We start from the raw sequence: 16069 nt of genomic DNA, 5'->3' as shown, positions 1-16069 counted from the left end.
AATGTCAATTCTGATTCATAGTGACCCTATAGGACTGAGTAGAACTGCCCCATAGGGTTTCCAAGGCTATAATCTTTATGGAAGCAGACTGCCACATCTTTCTCCCATGGAACGACTGGTGGGCTCACACTAACAACCTTTTGGTTAGCAGCTGAATGCTTTAACCACTGTGCCACGAGGGCTACTTAAGTGACATAAAATGGGCATATTCCCTTGTGTCTGTCAGTTTGTCATACTGTGGTGGCTTGTGTGTTTTTGTGATGCTGGAAGCTATGCCACCAGTATTTCAAATACCAGCAGGGTCACCCATGGTGGACAGGTTTCAGCTGAGCTTCCAGACTAAGACAGACTAGGAAGAAGGACCTGGTGGTCTACTTCTGGAAAGCATTAGCCAGTGAAAACCTTCTGAAGCAGTGGAACATTTTCTGCTATACTGCTGGAATATGAGCCTCTCAGGTTGTAAGGCACCCAAAATATGACTGGGGAAGAGTTGCCTCCTCAAAGTAAAGTTGACCTTAATTAAGTGAATGGAGTAAAACTTTTGGGACCCTCATCTGCTGATGTGGCACGAAACAGCTGTAAACATCCATTAATAGTAGGAACATGGAACGTATGAAGTATGAATCTAGGAAAATTGGAAATTGTCAAAAATGAAATGGAATGCATAAACATTGATATCCTAGGCGTTAATGACCTGAAATGGGCTGGTATTGGCCATTTTGAATTGGGCAATCATATGGTCTACTATGCTGGGAATGCAAATTGAAGAAGAGTGGCATTGTGCTTATTGTCAAAAAGAATATTCCAAGATTCTATTCTGAAGCACAAAACTGTTAGTGATTAGGGTAATATCCATATACTTACAAGGATGACCAGTTAAAATGACTAGTATTCAAATTTACACACCAACCACTAATGCCAAAGATGAAGAAATTGAAGATTTTTTTTAGCTTCTGCAGTCTGAAATTTATCAAACGTTCAATCAAGATACATTGATAATTACTGGCAAATGGAATGCAAAAGTTGGAAACAAAGAAGAAGGAACAGTAGCTGGAAACTATGGCATTGGTGATGGAAATGATGCTGGAGATTGAATGGTAGAATTTTGCAAGACCAATGATTTCTTCATTGCAAATTTCTTTTTTCAACAATATAAATGGCGACCATACACGTGGGCCTAGCTGGATGGAGTACACAGGGATCAAATTGACTAAATCGGTGGAAAGAGATGTTGGAAAAGCTCAATATCACAATCAGAGCAAGCTCAGGGGCTGACTGTGGAACAGACCATCAATTGCTCTTAAGCAAGTTCAAGTTAATGATAGGAAAATTAAAATAAGTCCACGAGAGCCTAAGTACCACCTTGAGTGTATGCTACCTGAGTTTCAAGAATAGATTTGACTACTGAACACTAATGACTGAAGACAAGATGAGTTGTGGAATGACATCAAGGAGATCATCCATGAAGAAAGGAAGAGGTCATTGGAACGACACTAAAGAAAGAAAATACCAAAATGGATGGCAGAAGAGACTCAAACTTGGTTTTGAATATCGAGTAGCTAAAGTGAAAGGAAGAAATGATGAAGTAAAACAGCTGAACAGAAGATTTCAAAAGTCAGCTTGAGAAGACAAAGTAAAGTATATAATGACAGTGCAAAGACCTGGAGTTAGAAAACCAAAAGTGAAGAAGATGGTTGGCACTTATTAAGCTGAAAGAACCGAAAGAAAAAATTCAAGCCTCGAATTGCAATATTGAAGGATTCCATAGGGAAAATACTTAACAACGTGGGAAACATCAAAAGAGATGGAAGGACTAGACAGTCACTGTGCCAAGAAGAATTGGCTGACCTTCAACCATTTCAGGAGGTAGTGTATGACCAAGAACTGACGGTACCAAAGGAAGAAGTCCAAGACGCATTGGCAACAAACAAGGCTCCAGGAATTGACGAAATACTAATTGAGATATTTCAACAAAGGGAAACAATGCTGGAAGTGCTCACTCGTTTATGCCAAGAAATTTGAAAGACAGCTACCTGGCCAACTGACTGAAAGAGATTCATATTTGTACCCATTCAACAGACAGGTTATCCAACAGAATGTGGAAATTAGTGAACAACGTTGTTAACATCACACACAAGTTAAATTTTGCTGAAGATCATTCATAATTGGTTTCAGCAGTACATCAACAGGGAACTGCCAGAAATTCAAGCCAGATTCAAAAGAAGATGTGAAATAAGGGATATCCTTGCTGATGTCAGATGGCTCTTGGCTGAAAGCAGAGAATGCCAGAAAGATGTTTAAAAAAAAAAGTTTTTTTTTTTACCTATGTTTTATTGACTATGCAAAGACATTCAGCTGTGTGGATTGAAACAAATTATGGATAACATAGCGAAGAATGGAAATTCCAGAACACTTAATTGTGCTCATGGGGGAAACTATACGTAGACCAAGAAGCCGTTGTTCAAACAGAACAAGGGGGTACTGCATGTTTTAAAATCAGGAAAGGTGTTCTTTCCTTTCACCATATTTATTCGATCTGTATACTAAGCAAAGAATTTGAGAAGCCGGGCTGTATGAAGAAGAAAGGGGCATCAGGTTTGGAGGAAGACACATTACCAACCTGCAATATGCAGGTAATACAACCTTGCTTGCCGAAAGTGAAGAGGACTTGAAGCACTACCTGATGAAGCACTTACCATAGAGGGTCATCGAAAGAGAGGAAGACCCTCAACAAGAGGAATTGATGCAGTGGCTGTAACAATGGGTTCAAACATAGGAACGATTGTGGGATGGTGCAGGACTGGGCAGTGTTCTGTTCTGGTGTACACAGAGTAGCTATGAGTCAGAACTGACTCTACCGCACCTAACAACAACAACAACTTCACGCACATGCTTGAGGGCTATGTAAGACCAACTCAACTTTTCTTTCTTCAGTAAAATCTGTTAATAAACCACGTTCTCATAGAAATTTATGTTTTGTTTGATTCTCTTCCCCAGGATCAGAAATTCCAAAATTGTTAAAGAAAAAACGAAAAACAAAACAAAACTGCAGGACAATGGATATTAAATTTCATAAAGGATCTCTCTTTTTATAAATGACATAATTATTGAAGAACAGACCATGAAAATAACAATCCCATGAGAATTTCTTTAAGAGTAGTAAATATGAATCTTGATCTTCATCATGAACATATTATAGTTTACACTTGCTGTGTTTAGCTACTGTTAAGTTGGCTCTGACTCATGGTGATCCCATGCATAAGAGAAGAAAACAATGCCTGGACGTGTGCCATCTTCGTGATTATTGGTATGTTTGAGACCATTGTTGTAGCCATTGTGTCAATCCATCTCATTTAGGGTTTTTCTTTCCTTCGCTGGCCCTCCACTTTGCCAGACTGATGTCCTTTTCCAGCAATCGATCCCACCTGATGATGTGTCCAAAGTAAGCAAGTTGAAGTCTCTGACAGTATTCTGTGACCTGTAGGGTTTTCACTGGCTAATTTCCAGAAGTAGCTTGCCAGGCTTTTTCCCTAGTCTATGTTAGTCTGGAAGCTCTGCTGAGATACTGGTGGCATAGCTTCTAGCATCACAGCAACCTGCAAACCACCACAGTATGAGAAACTGACAGATGGGCAGTGTATAATTTATATAATAAGCTGTCCCTGGGTGGTGAGATAAAAAATGACGCACATCAATCACATTTCTGACCTGTCAGGTTAATGTATTTGACTGCTAACCAAATGATTTGAAGTTTGAGTCTACACAGAAGTGCCTTGGAAGAAAGGCCTGGTGACTTACTTCTAAAAAAAAAATCATCCATTGAAAACCCTATGGAGCATAATTCTACTCCAACACATATGGGATTGCCATGAATCGGAATTGACAAAATGGCAACTGGTTTTACTGGTAAACATAGAAACCTCCAGGAAAAAGTTCAGACTCCATATTGAGTAATTTTGGGGGTAGAATGAGACAAATAGTCAACTGTATTTTCACTTTGTTGTTGTTGTTAGGTGCCGTCGAGTCTCTTCTGACTCATAGCGACCCCATGCACAACAGAATGAAACACTGCCGGGTCCTGCGCCATCCTTACAATCGTTATGCTTGAGTTCATTGTTGCAGCCACTGTGTCAATCCATCTTGTTGAGGGTCTTCCTCTTTTCCGCTGACCCTGTACTCTGCCAAGCATGATGTCCTTCTCCAGGGACTCATCCCTCCTGACAACATGTCCAAAGTATGTAAGATGCAGTCTCGCCACCCTTGCCTCTAAGGAGCATTCTGGCTGCACTTCTTCCAAGACGGATTTGTTCGTTCTTTTGGCAGTCCTTGGTATATTCAATATTCTTCGCCAACACCACAATCCAAAGGCGTCCACTCTTCTTCGGTCTTCCTTATTCATTGTCCAGCTTTCACATGCATATGATGCGATTGAAAATACCATGGCTTGGGTCAGGCGCACCTTAGTCTTCAGGGTGACATCTTTGCTCTTCCACACTTTGAAGAGGTCCTTTGCAGCAGATTTGCCCAATGCAATGCGTCTTTTGATTTCTTGACTGCTGCTTCCATGGCTGTTGATTGTGGATCCAAGTAAAATGAAACCCTTGACAACTTCAATCTTTTCTCCATTTATCATGATGTTGCTCATTGGGCCAGTTGTGAGGATTTTTGTTTTCTTTATGTTGAGGTGTAATCCGTACTGAAAGGCTGTGGTCTTTGATCTTCAGTGTTTTCACTTAAGAATACAGAACTGTGAAAAATTCCTGTGTCAAAAGAGTGCTCCAAATGGAACCATAGTTTGTGAAAACACACAACTTTCACAAATTTTTAAAAGGAAGTAAAAGATTTGAATAATTGTAGTTCCTTCCAAAAACGGTGAAAGCGAAGAGGACTTGAAGGATTTGCTGGTGAAGATCAAAGACTGTAGCCTTCAGTATGGATTACACCTCAACATAAAGAAAACAAAATTTCTCACAAATGGACCAATAAACAACATCCTGATAAATGGAGAAAAGATTGAAGTTGTCAAGGATTTCATTTTACTTGAAACCACAGTCAACACCCATGGAAGCAGCAATCAAGAAATGAAATGTCGTGTTGCATTGGGCAAATCTGTGGCAGAAGACCTCTTTAAAGTGTTCAAAAGCAAAGATACCACATTAAGAACTAAGGCGTGCCTGATCCAAGCCATGGTATTATCTATTATCTCATATTCACGCAAAAGCGGGACACTGAATAAGGAAGACTGAAGAAGAATTGATGCACTTGAATAATGGTTTTGTCAAAGAATACTGAATATACCATGGACTGTTAGAAAAAGAAGCAAATCTGTCTTGGAAGAAGTACAGCCAGAATATTCCTTAGAAGCAAGAATGGCATGACTTCCTCTCAAGTACTTTGGACATGTTATCAGAGGGGGCCAGTCCCTAGAGAAGGACATCATGCTTGGTAAAGTACAGCGTCAGGGAAAAAGAGGAAGACCCTCAATGAGAGGGATTGACAAAGCGGCTGCGACAATGAACTTGAACATAGCAATAATTCTGAGGATGGTACAGGACTGGGCAGTGTTTGGTTCTGTTGCACATAGGGTCACTGTGAGTTGGAATCAACCTGACAGCACCTAACAACAACAACAATAACATGGGTGGTGGAAGTCATTTGTTATTGGCTACGAACCCAAAGTTTGGTAGTTTGAACCCACCCAGTGGCTCTGTGGAAGAAAGGCCTGGCAATTTGCTTCCATTAAGATTATAGCCAAGCAGCCGCAGACTCCAGAGTGAGCAAAAAGCCAGAACGTTTGCTTATATTCCGATGCAGGCCACACCCCCAAGGAAAATCTCTTTCAACTAATTGGCTACTCACAGCAGATTTCATCATGGGAGTGATCACGTATAAACACTGAGAATCATGGCCCAGCCAAGTTGACACACAATATTAACCATTACACACAGATTACAGACTGAATAAGTCTGGTGAGAGGATACAACCCTGGCACTCACCTTTCCTGACTTTAAACCATGAAATACCCTCTTGATCTGGTCGTACAGCTGCCTCTTTGTCTATGTATAGTTGCCTCATGAGCACGAGTAAGCGTCCTGGTATTCCCATTCTTTGCAATGTTATCCATAATTTGTTATAATCCACACAGTCGAATGGTTGCATAGTCAATAAAATACAGGTAAACATAAAAAAAAAAAAAAAAGATTAAAGCCAAGAAAACCTTATGGAGCAGTTCTTCTCTGTAACACTTGTGGTTGCCATGAGTTGAACAGCTTGACAGGATAAAATTTTTGGTTTACACTTTCTTTCCATGAGTTTCTTGCAAACATCCCATCACTGTTTGCTTTGTTGAGAAACCTGATGGCAACTTGTTTTTCTTTACTTTGTAGCTTGATCTTTTGCCAAGGGACCCAGGTAATTATTTTCTTTACCTTTAAAATCCAATATTTTTACTAGGATATGATTCAGAATTGACTATTCCAAGTCAAGTTTCCTAGAAAAATATCCCAGATAGTTAAATATGTAGATTCAGGTATCCTTTGATTTCTGGAAATTTTTTGCATTATAATCATATTTTTCTCTTATGGTTTTGTTGTATGTACTTTAGGAGTCCTGGTGGCACAGTGGTTAAGTGCTCAGCTGCTAACCAAAAGGTCAGTGGTTTGAACTCACAGGGTGCTCTGTGGGAGAAAGACATGGCAGTCTGCTTCTGTAAAGATCACAGCCTTGGAAATCCTATGGGGCAGTTCTATCTACTCTGTCCTACAGGGTGGCTATGAGTCAGAATCGACTTGATGGCAACTTTACTGTGATTATTTTTTTACATGTGCTTTGGTCTTTTTTGCCTATTGTCTACCTCTATTTCTCTCTGATCTTTCTTCATTACTTCATGTCATTTTTTTTGACTGCGTTCATGTCTCTCCTCAATAGTCCTTATTGCATTTTCAGTTGAATATATCCTATATCCAGCACTTTGTAATTTAGCCTTCATTTCAGATGTTCAGAAATAATTTTGTCTTTTTTTATTTTCATTTTTCTCTGAGCTTGGTCAACCCTTGTCTCAAATCTTTTATTATTATTACTTTTAGTTTCTATTCCTAGTGTTCATTTTTTTTTTTTAAATTTTATTGTGCTTTCAGTGAAAGTTTACGAACCAAGTCAGTCTCTCTTCCTAGTTGCTCTCCCTCTAATGAGACAGCACATTCCTTCCCTCCACTCTCTATTTTCATGTCCATTTGGCCTGCTTCTGATCGCCTCTGCCTTCTTATCACTTCTCCAGACAGGAGCTGCCCACATAGTCTCATGTGTCTACTTGGTCCAAGAAGCTCACTCTTCACCAGTATCATTTTCTATCCCATTGTCCAGTCCAATCCTTGTCTGAAGAGTTGGGTTTGGGAATGGTTCCTGTCTTGGGCTAAGAGAAGGTCTGGGTACCATGACCTCTGGGGTCCTTCTAGTCTCAGTCAGACCATTAAGTCTGGTCTTTTTACAAGAATTTGGGGTCTGCATCCCACTGCTCTCCTGCTTCCTCATGGATTTTTTACTGCAAATCACAGATTCGAGCCACCTGGTGCAAAGCCAATACTGAGACAGGAGGAGGGAAGCAGCAAGAAGGCTTTACTGAACACCGGTATCCAAGAGACAGAGGGGGTTAAATTTCTCCCAAATTCTGTCTAACTTTGAAGGGCTAATGGGAGGGTTTTATAGGGGGAAGGTCAGAGTTACCTAATGTTTTTAAGCATGTAGCCCATAGATGGCCTTATACGTCACCAAACATGAAACTCTTTATTAAACTAAAGATATGCATGTCAGACATCTGGACTCTTATCTGTATGTTTGTTTTACCTCACTGCCGTCGAGTCAATTCCCCGTATGTTTGTAACAGACTGAAAAAAAAGTTATACAAGAATCTCTCGGCTAGTGGAACTGCTCTGCCAAGTCCACTCTGACTGAGATAAGGACCGAAAAAGAAAGTTGCAGATCAAAAGTGCCAGGCAGCCTTCCTAGCTGCTGTCTTGCAGCCTGAAGGCCATTTCTCGAGAGAACAAAGAAGAGAAGAGAGACCAAGGCCACAGGAGCAAAGGGAGCACTACACTCCTTTGGAAGAGACCAGTGTAGCCAGTGCAATAAAAAAATGTTTAAAGATTACTTAGAGCATCATTATGGTGTTAGTTATGTCAAGCTCTTAATCACCCATTTTGAATAGGAGAAAACATGTTGCAAGGTATTAGGGTCAACGGGGTAGTTTCAATTCTGAGATGCCAGTAGGTCTAACTGGAGGGAATTTCAGAACTGAAATTAAGTGCTTTAAAATTAAATTAAACTTATTTAAATTACTTCTACTCTCGTGATAACATGTGACTTCTGTTAAAGTTTATCATTTGCAAAACAAAGCTCAGTCATGCTTGTTATGTTGAGAGCGGAACAAGCTGCTCAGCCATGTCTTGAACAGAACCTGTGCCATTTTTCAAAGACTAGAGATTAATCACAGCTTATACAGCTACACTAAAACAAACTGGAAAATACATTCCCTCTACTTTAATGTTAAAACACTGAAGAAAATGTATTATCTCTACTTCAGATTCTCTGTTGTGTTCCCTGTCAGGGCAGTCATCGATTGTAGCTGGGTGCCATCTAGTTGTTCTGGTCTTAGGCTGCTGTAGTCTCTGGTTTATGTGGCCTTTTCTGTCTCTTGGACTCATAATTACCTTGTGTCTTTGGTGTTATTCATTCTCCTTTGCTCCAGGTGGGTTGAGACCAATTGATGCATCTTAGAGATAGCAGCTTGCTAGTGCTTAAGACCCCAAATGCCACTCTCCAAAGTGGGATGCAGAATGTTTTCTTAATAGCTTTTATTATGCCAATTGACTTAGATGTCCCCTGAAACCATGGTCTCCAAACCCCCACCCCTGCTACACTGGCCTTTGAAGCATTCATTTTATTCAAGAAACTTCTTTGCTTTTGCTTTAGTCCAGTTGGGCTGACCTCTCCTGTATTGTCATATGACAATCTTGAAAAGGCAAAATTGTAGGCACAGAAAGCAGATTAGTGGTTGTCAGGTGTTGGGGGTCAGGAGAGGGGTATACTACAAAGAGGCAAGGGAGAAATTTTGGGCAATTCAGTTGTTCTTTACCTTATGGTGGTAGTGGTTATAAGATGGTATGTATTTATCAAAACTCAGAGAACTGTAAACTAAAAAGTGAATTTTACTTTATGTTAATAAAAAATGTAAAAAAAGTACTGTGTGAACAATTTATGCAAAGTTGAAAACACACAAAACAGTACTATATATATATATTCTTTAAGTACATAATAAAAAATGGACTAGAGGAACACAAACTAAGTTCAGGAAGGTAGTTACCACTGGAGAGAAGGAGTATACAAAGGGGTCTTCAACCCTATCTGTGAAATTTTCTTTCTTAAATTAAAAAAAATGATTTGAGGCAAATATAGCAAACAAACACAAGAATAGGGAAGTGAAAACCTCTTTGAGCAAATCGTAAAGACTATTGAAGAAAATCAACTTGGTAGAGCTGCTGACCTTCTTTATGCCCTCCTGTGTCAGCAATAGGGCCACTCATGCATGCAAAGGGTGACCAGTACTATTCGAATGAGTGTGTATAGTCAGGCGAGAGCAAAAATCATTCACCTCAGTAAATCATATCTGCTGTAATTTGTTTCAGCTCTGCTCCTTCTATCTTTGGTGATTTGCCTTTCACTAGCAGAAGGGTTTTGTAAGAATAAAAACAAAGGAATAGTTTTCAAGGAAGTGTTTTGCAGTTTTGATTATAAAAACCCCAAACTTCAGTATCATCAAGAATGAGAGAAAAATGGAAAAGATACAAAAAAAGTTTGTATTGCTTATTAGACATTATGGTAGAAAGAATAGTGACACCCAAAGATGTCCATGTCTTAATCCCCATGATTTGTGAATATATCTTACATAGAAAAAGGGACTTTGCAGTTGGGATTAAGTTAAGGATTTTGAGATGGGGAGATTATCCTGGAGTATCAAGGGGAACCCAGTGTAATCACAAGAGTCCTCATAAGAAAGAGGCAAGAGGGTCAAAGTCAGAAAAGGAGATGTAATGATGGAAGCAGAGGTTGGAATCATGAGCTTTGAAGATGGAGGAAGGGGCCAGGAGCCAAGTAATGTAGGCTGCCTCTAGAAGCTGGAGAAGGCAAGTAAATGGATTTTCCTTGGAGCCTCTGGAAAGAATTAGCCCTGCTGATACCTTGACTTTAGCCCAGCAAGACTTATTTTGAACTTCTGGCCCACAAAACTGTAAGATAATAAATTCGTGCTGTTTTAAGACACTAATTTTGTTATAGCATCAATAGGAAACTAACAGATGTAAAGTTTTTTTTTCTTAATATATTAAGAACACGAATTCATAAGAAAACCACATATATAGTATATGTATATGCACATTTTTCATGATTATGGGGTTTACTAGGGAAGTAATGGGTTACAATTCAGGTTTAGGAACACTCAAGATGTACTTCTTCCATCAGGACAGCCTCTTCTCAGCCATGTCCACAGACACGCCTCTCTCTGGTCTTTGGCCTCTGCTCTGCTCTGGCAAGTGTTACAAAGGTGTGCTGATAAGTACCCTTAGGCGCCCCATGGCTGCCAGTAAGCCTTAGCCTGAAGGCTCTCAGCTCTAGCTCTGTGGGTCAGCAAACCTAGCTCCACTAAGTTCCCAGAGGCAACCTACTCTACCAGCAAGCCTCCTGCCTGAAGGCCCTTAGCTTTCGCACTCTGTGGGCTGGGCAGTCTCCTGCTAGTCTCCTGGTTCTGCTGCCGCTGTTTCTGTGCTGTTGATTCTCACCATCTTCAATGTTATAGCTCTCTCTCTCTTTTGGTCTTCTGGTTCCAGTAGTTTTTCAGTGCGGGGATACCAGGTCCAAAGATGTGCTCTACTCCTGGCTCTTCTTTCTTGATGGTGGTGAGATTCTCTCCTTTCACCTTTGGAATGGCTCATTTTAAGCCCAGCAGGATGGCAAAACTGACCAATGCTTTCATTAGGTTTCCGTGTACCTTAGTTCTACTCAATCATTGTGTGTGAGTCAAAAAGATTATGCCTCGAAGGGCAATATTAAGCAATTCATTGCACCATTATTAATAAAAGAATTGATTAAAAGGATGAGTCTTTAGCAAGATTGCAATGTTTTCCTCTGATTCTAATAAACATTCACTTTGGCTGTTTATTTTCCCAGAGGGTGGCACAGGAGTCTTTTATCACCCAGGCATTGACAAGAGGTGATGTATAGGGACTCACTCAATGGAATGAGGTAACAAATACAGTTTCTTCCTTTTCAAAAATTTTGTTGTGATTTAGGTGAAAGTTTACAGCTCAAGTTAATTTCTCACTCAATAATTTTTACACATATTGTTTTGTGACATTGGTTGCAATCCCCATAATGTGACATCATGCTCCCCCTTCTTGCCCCAGGTTCTCTGTGTCCATTTTTCCAGTTCCTGTCACTTCCTGCATTTTTATCTTGCTTTTGGGCAGGAATTGCCATTTTAAGATCATAGTATATTAATAAATGAATCAACTGAAAAAGTTATTTATGAAAACTGTAATGATAAAAAATAGGAAAATAGCCAATTAAATCCACCAGACTTCTTATTGTACTTACCAGTTCACCAGGATTTTTTCAAAATGGTAACACTTAATGCAGATGAGTATGGAGTTAAATAGACTTGTTCATTCATAGATGCCCTATCTGAATTTAGAAACTGGGACAGATACAACAGTTAGATAATTAGTTAATAACATTTTTTCTTTTATTTTTGAGAAGTTCTAAAGACACTAAGACTCAAAAAGAGAGACAGAGAGAAAATAAAGCTACAGTCACAACACTAGTTTTAACACTATATATTCACCTATGTATAACCAAATTTGTTTAAAATAACACTAAAATTAAGATGTATAATAATCAATGCATTAGAAACATTATCTTACAGTATTCTAAAAAATTTTTTTTTTCCTTATTCTTGTTAAGATTGTTTTTAAGAGGCTAGAGTTTTACAATAGAAGGAAACAACAAAACCAGAAGTTGGTTATTTGAAAGGTTCAACAAAACCAAAAAACCATTGGCCAAAAAGAAAAACAGGAGGGGATGCATATAACCCAAATAAGAAAGGAAATGGGGGACATTATAACACACTCAACTAAAATGAAAAGGATCATAACAGAGTACTATGAAAAACTGTACTCCAAAAAATTTGAAAACCTAGAGGAAATGGACAAATTTCTAGAGGCATACCACCTACCTAAATTAATGCAAACTGAGGTAAAAAATCTGAACAGACCCATAACAAGAGAAGAGATTGAAAAGGTAATATAGTCCCAACAACAACAACAACAAATCTCTAGACCAGATGGCTTCACTGGAGAATTCTACCAAACATTCAGAGAAGAGCTTGCACCAGTACTACTCAAATTATTTCAGAACATAGAAAAGGAAGGGATACTTTCAAATTCATTCTATGAAGCCAGAATAACCCTGATACCAAAGCCAGGCAAAGACACTACAATAAAAGATTACAGACCACTATCTGTCATGAATATAAATGCAAAAATTCTCAACAAATTTCTATCCAATAGAATTCAGCATCATATCAAAAAAAATAACACATCCGACTAGGTGGGATTCATACCAGATATGCAAGGATGGTTCAACATTAGAAAATCAATCAACATAATCCATCACATAAAACAAACAAACAAATCACATGATCACCTCAATCAATATTAGACATATCAGAGATTCAACACCCACTTCTGATAAAAACTCTCAATAAAATAGAGAAGGGAAATTCCTCAATATAATAAAGGGCATTCTGTATAAAACCAACAGCCAACACCTTTCTTAATGGAGAGAGGCTGCAAACATTACCCTTGAGAACAGGAATAAGACAAGGATGTCCTTTATCATCACTCATATTTAACATCGTGCTGGAAGCCCTAGCTAGAAATGAGGTGTTCAGTTGGTAAGGAAGAAGTAAAACTGTCCCTATTGGTGGATGTTATGGAACTATACATAGAGAACCAGACTCCCCAAGAAAACTTCTGGAACTAATAGATTCAGCAGAGTCACGGGATACAAGGTAAACATACAAAAATCAGTTGGATTCCTACACACCAATGAAGAGAACTATGAAAAGGAAATCAAGAAAGCAACACCATTTACAACAACCCTTAAAAAAAAAAAAACTTAGAATAAATGTAAACAGGAATGTAAAAGACCTATACAAAGAAAACTAGAAACATTACTGCAAGAAACGAAAAGAGACCTACATAAATGGAAAAATTTACCATGCTCATGGATAAGTAGATTCAACATTGTGAAAATGTCCAATCTTCCTAAAGCAATCTACAAATACAATGCAATCCCAATCTAAATACCAACAGCATTCTTTAACGAAATGGAAAAACTACTCATTCACTTTACATGGAAAGGTAAGAGGTCCTGGATAATTAAAGCACTATTGAAGAAGAAGAATAAAGTAGGAGGACTCACACTACCTGATCTCAGAACCTGCTATACAGCTACTGTAGTCAAAACGGCCTGGTACCGGTACAACAACAGACACATTGACCAATGGAACAGAACTGAGAACCCAGATGTAAATCCATCCACCTATGGTATGAATCTAGGAAAACTGAAAATTGTCAGAAATGAAATGGAACACAGAAACATCAATATCCTAGGCATTAGTGAGCTGAAATGGACTGGTATTGGCCATTTTGAATTGGACAATCATATAGTCTACTATGCTGAGAATGACAACTTGAAGAGGAATAGTGTGGCATTCATTCTCAAAAAGAACGTTTCAAGATCTATCCTGAAGTACAACGCTGTCAGTGATAGGATAATATCCATACACCTACAAGAAAGACCAGTAAATACGACTATTATTCAAATTTACGCACCAACCACTAGGGCCAAAGGTGAAGGAATAGAAGATTTTTATCAGCTACTGCACTCTGAAACTGATCAAACATGCAATCAAGACACATTGATAATTACTGGCGATTGGAATGCAAAAGTTGGAAACAAAGAAGAAGGATCAGTAGTTGGAAAATATGGCCTTGGTGATAGAAACAATGCCGGAGATCGATTGGTAGAATTTTGCAAGACCAACGACTTCTTCATTGCAAATACCTTCTTTCACCAACATAAATGGCGACTATACACATGGACCTCGCCAGATGGAACACACAGAAATCAAGTTGACTACATCTGTGGAAAGAGATGATGGAAAAGCTGGATATCATCAGACAGAACAAGGCCAGGGGCCGACTGTGGAACAGACCATCAATTGCTCATATGCAAGTTCAAGCTGAAACTGAAGAAAATCAGAGCAAGTCCATGGGAGCCAAAATATGACCTTGAGTACATCCCACCTGAATTTAGAGACCATCTGAAGAATAGATTTGAGGCATTGAACACTAGTGACCGAAGACCAGACGAGTTGTGGAATGACATCAAGAACATCATCCATGAAGAAAGCAAGAGGTCATTGAAAAGACAGAATAGAAAGAAAAGACCAAAATGGATGTCAGAGGAGACTCTGAAACTTGCTCTTGAACATCGAGCAGCTAAAGCAAAAGGAAGAATTGATGAAGTAAAAGAACTGAACAGAAGACTTCAAAGGGCACCTTGAGAAGACAAAATAAAGTATTGTAATGACATGTGCAAAGAGCTGGAGATAGAAAACCAAAAGGGAAGAACATGCTTGGCATTTCTCAAGCTGAAAGAACTGAAGAAAAATTCAAAGCCTCGAGTTGCAATAGTGAAGGATTCTATGGGGAAAATATTAAACGACGCAGGGAGCATCAAAAGGTGATGGAAGGAATACACAGAGTCATTATACCAAAAAGAATTAGTTGACGTTCAACCATTTCGAGAGGTGTCATATGATCAAGAACCGATGGTACTGAAGGAAGAAGTCCAAGCTGCTCTGAAGGCATTTGTGAAAAACAAGGCTCCAGGAATTGAAGGAATATCAATTGAGATGTTTCAACAAAGAGATGCAGCACTGGAGGTGCTCACTTGTCTATGCCCAAAGTCCATTAAATGGGGGAAAAGACTTTTTTTTTTTTTTAACAAATGGTGCTGGCAAACTAGTTGCCCATCTGCAGAAAAAAAGAGACAGGACCCATACCTCACACCATGCACAAGCACTAATTCAAAATAAATCAGTGACCTAAATTTAAAACCCAAAACTATAAAGATCATAGAAGAAAAAATAAGGTCAAGACTAGAGTTCTTAATACACGGCATAAATAGGATACAAACCATAATTAACAATACACAGAACTAACAATACACAATACCAGAAGATAAGCTAGATAACTGGTATTTTCTAAAAATTAGGCACTTAAGCTCATCAAAAGACTTCACCAAAAGCATAAAAAGAGAACTTACAGACAGGGAAAATATTTGGCTATGACAGATCTAACAAAGGTCTAATTTTTAAAATCTATAGGAAAATCTAACACCTCTACAACAAAAAGACAAATAATCCAATTAAAAAATAGGCAATGGATATGAACAGACACTTCATCAAAGAAGACATTCAGGTGACTAACAGACACACGAGGAAATGCTTGAGATCGCTCACATAGCTGCAGGGGCTGGTGAGCCCAAGATTGACAGTTCAGACAGCAGGGCTCTGGCTCACAGGCTGAGAAGACTGACGCATTCCAAGACTGGCTGGTAAACCTCAAGTCCAAAGAACTAGAGGACAGATGAACAGGAGCCAGCTGCAGAGCACAGAGCGAGCAAAAGTCCATAAGCCTTGCCAGGAAGTCCACCTACATAGGATGCAGGACACACCCCTAAACAAACTCCCTTTCAACTGATTGGCTACTCACAGCAGATCCCATCATGGAGGTGATCACATTATATCAGATTTCATCATGGAGGTGATTACATCATTATACAACTGCCAAACTACATCATAACTGCCAAACCATTGAGAATCATGGCCCAGCCAAGCTGACACACAACCTTAATTATTACAGGGTAGAAACATGCCCATTAGCAAGGGTTG

Source organism: Elephas maximus, chromosome 4 (genome assembly GCF_024166365.1).
Source record: "Elephas maximus indicus isolate mEleMax1 chromosome 4, mEleMax1 primary haplotype, whole genome shotgun sequence".
In the NCBI taxonomy this organism is placed as follows: Eukaryota; Metazoa; Chordata; class Mammalia; order Proboscidea; family Elephantidae; genus Elephas; species Elephas maximus.
Note: the sequence above shows the minus strand (reverse complement) of the source record.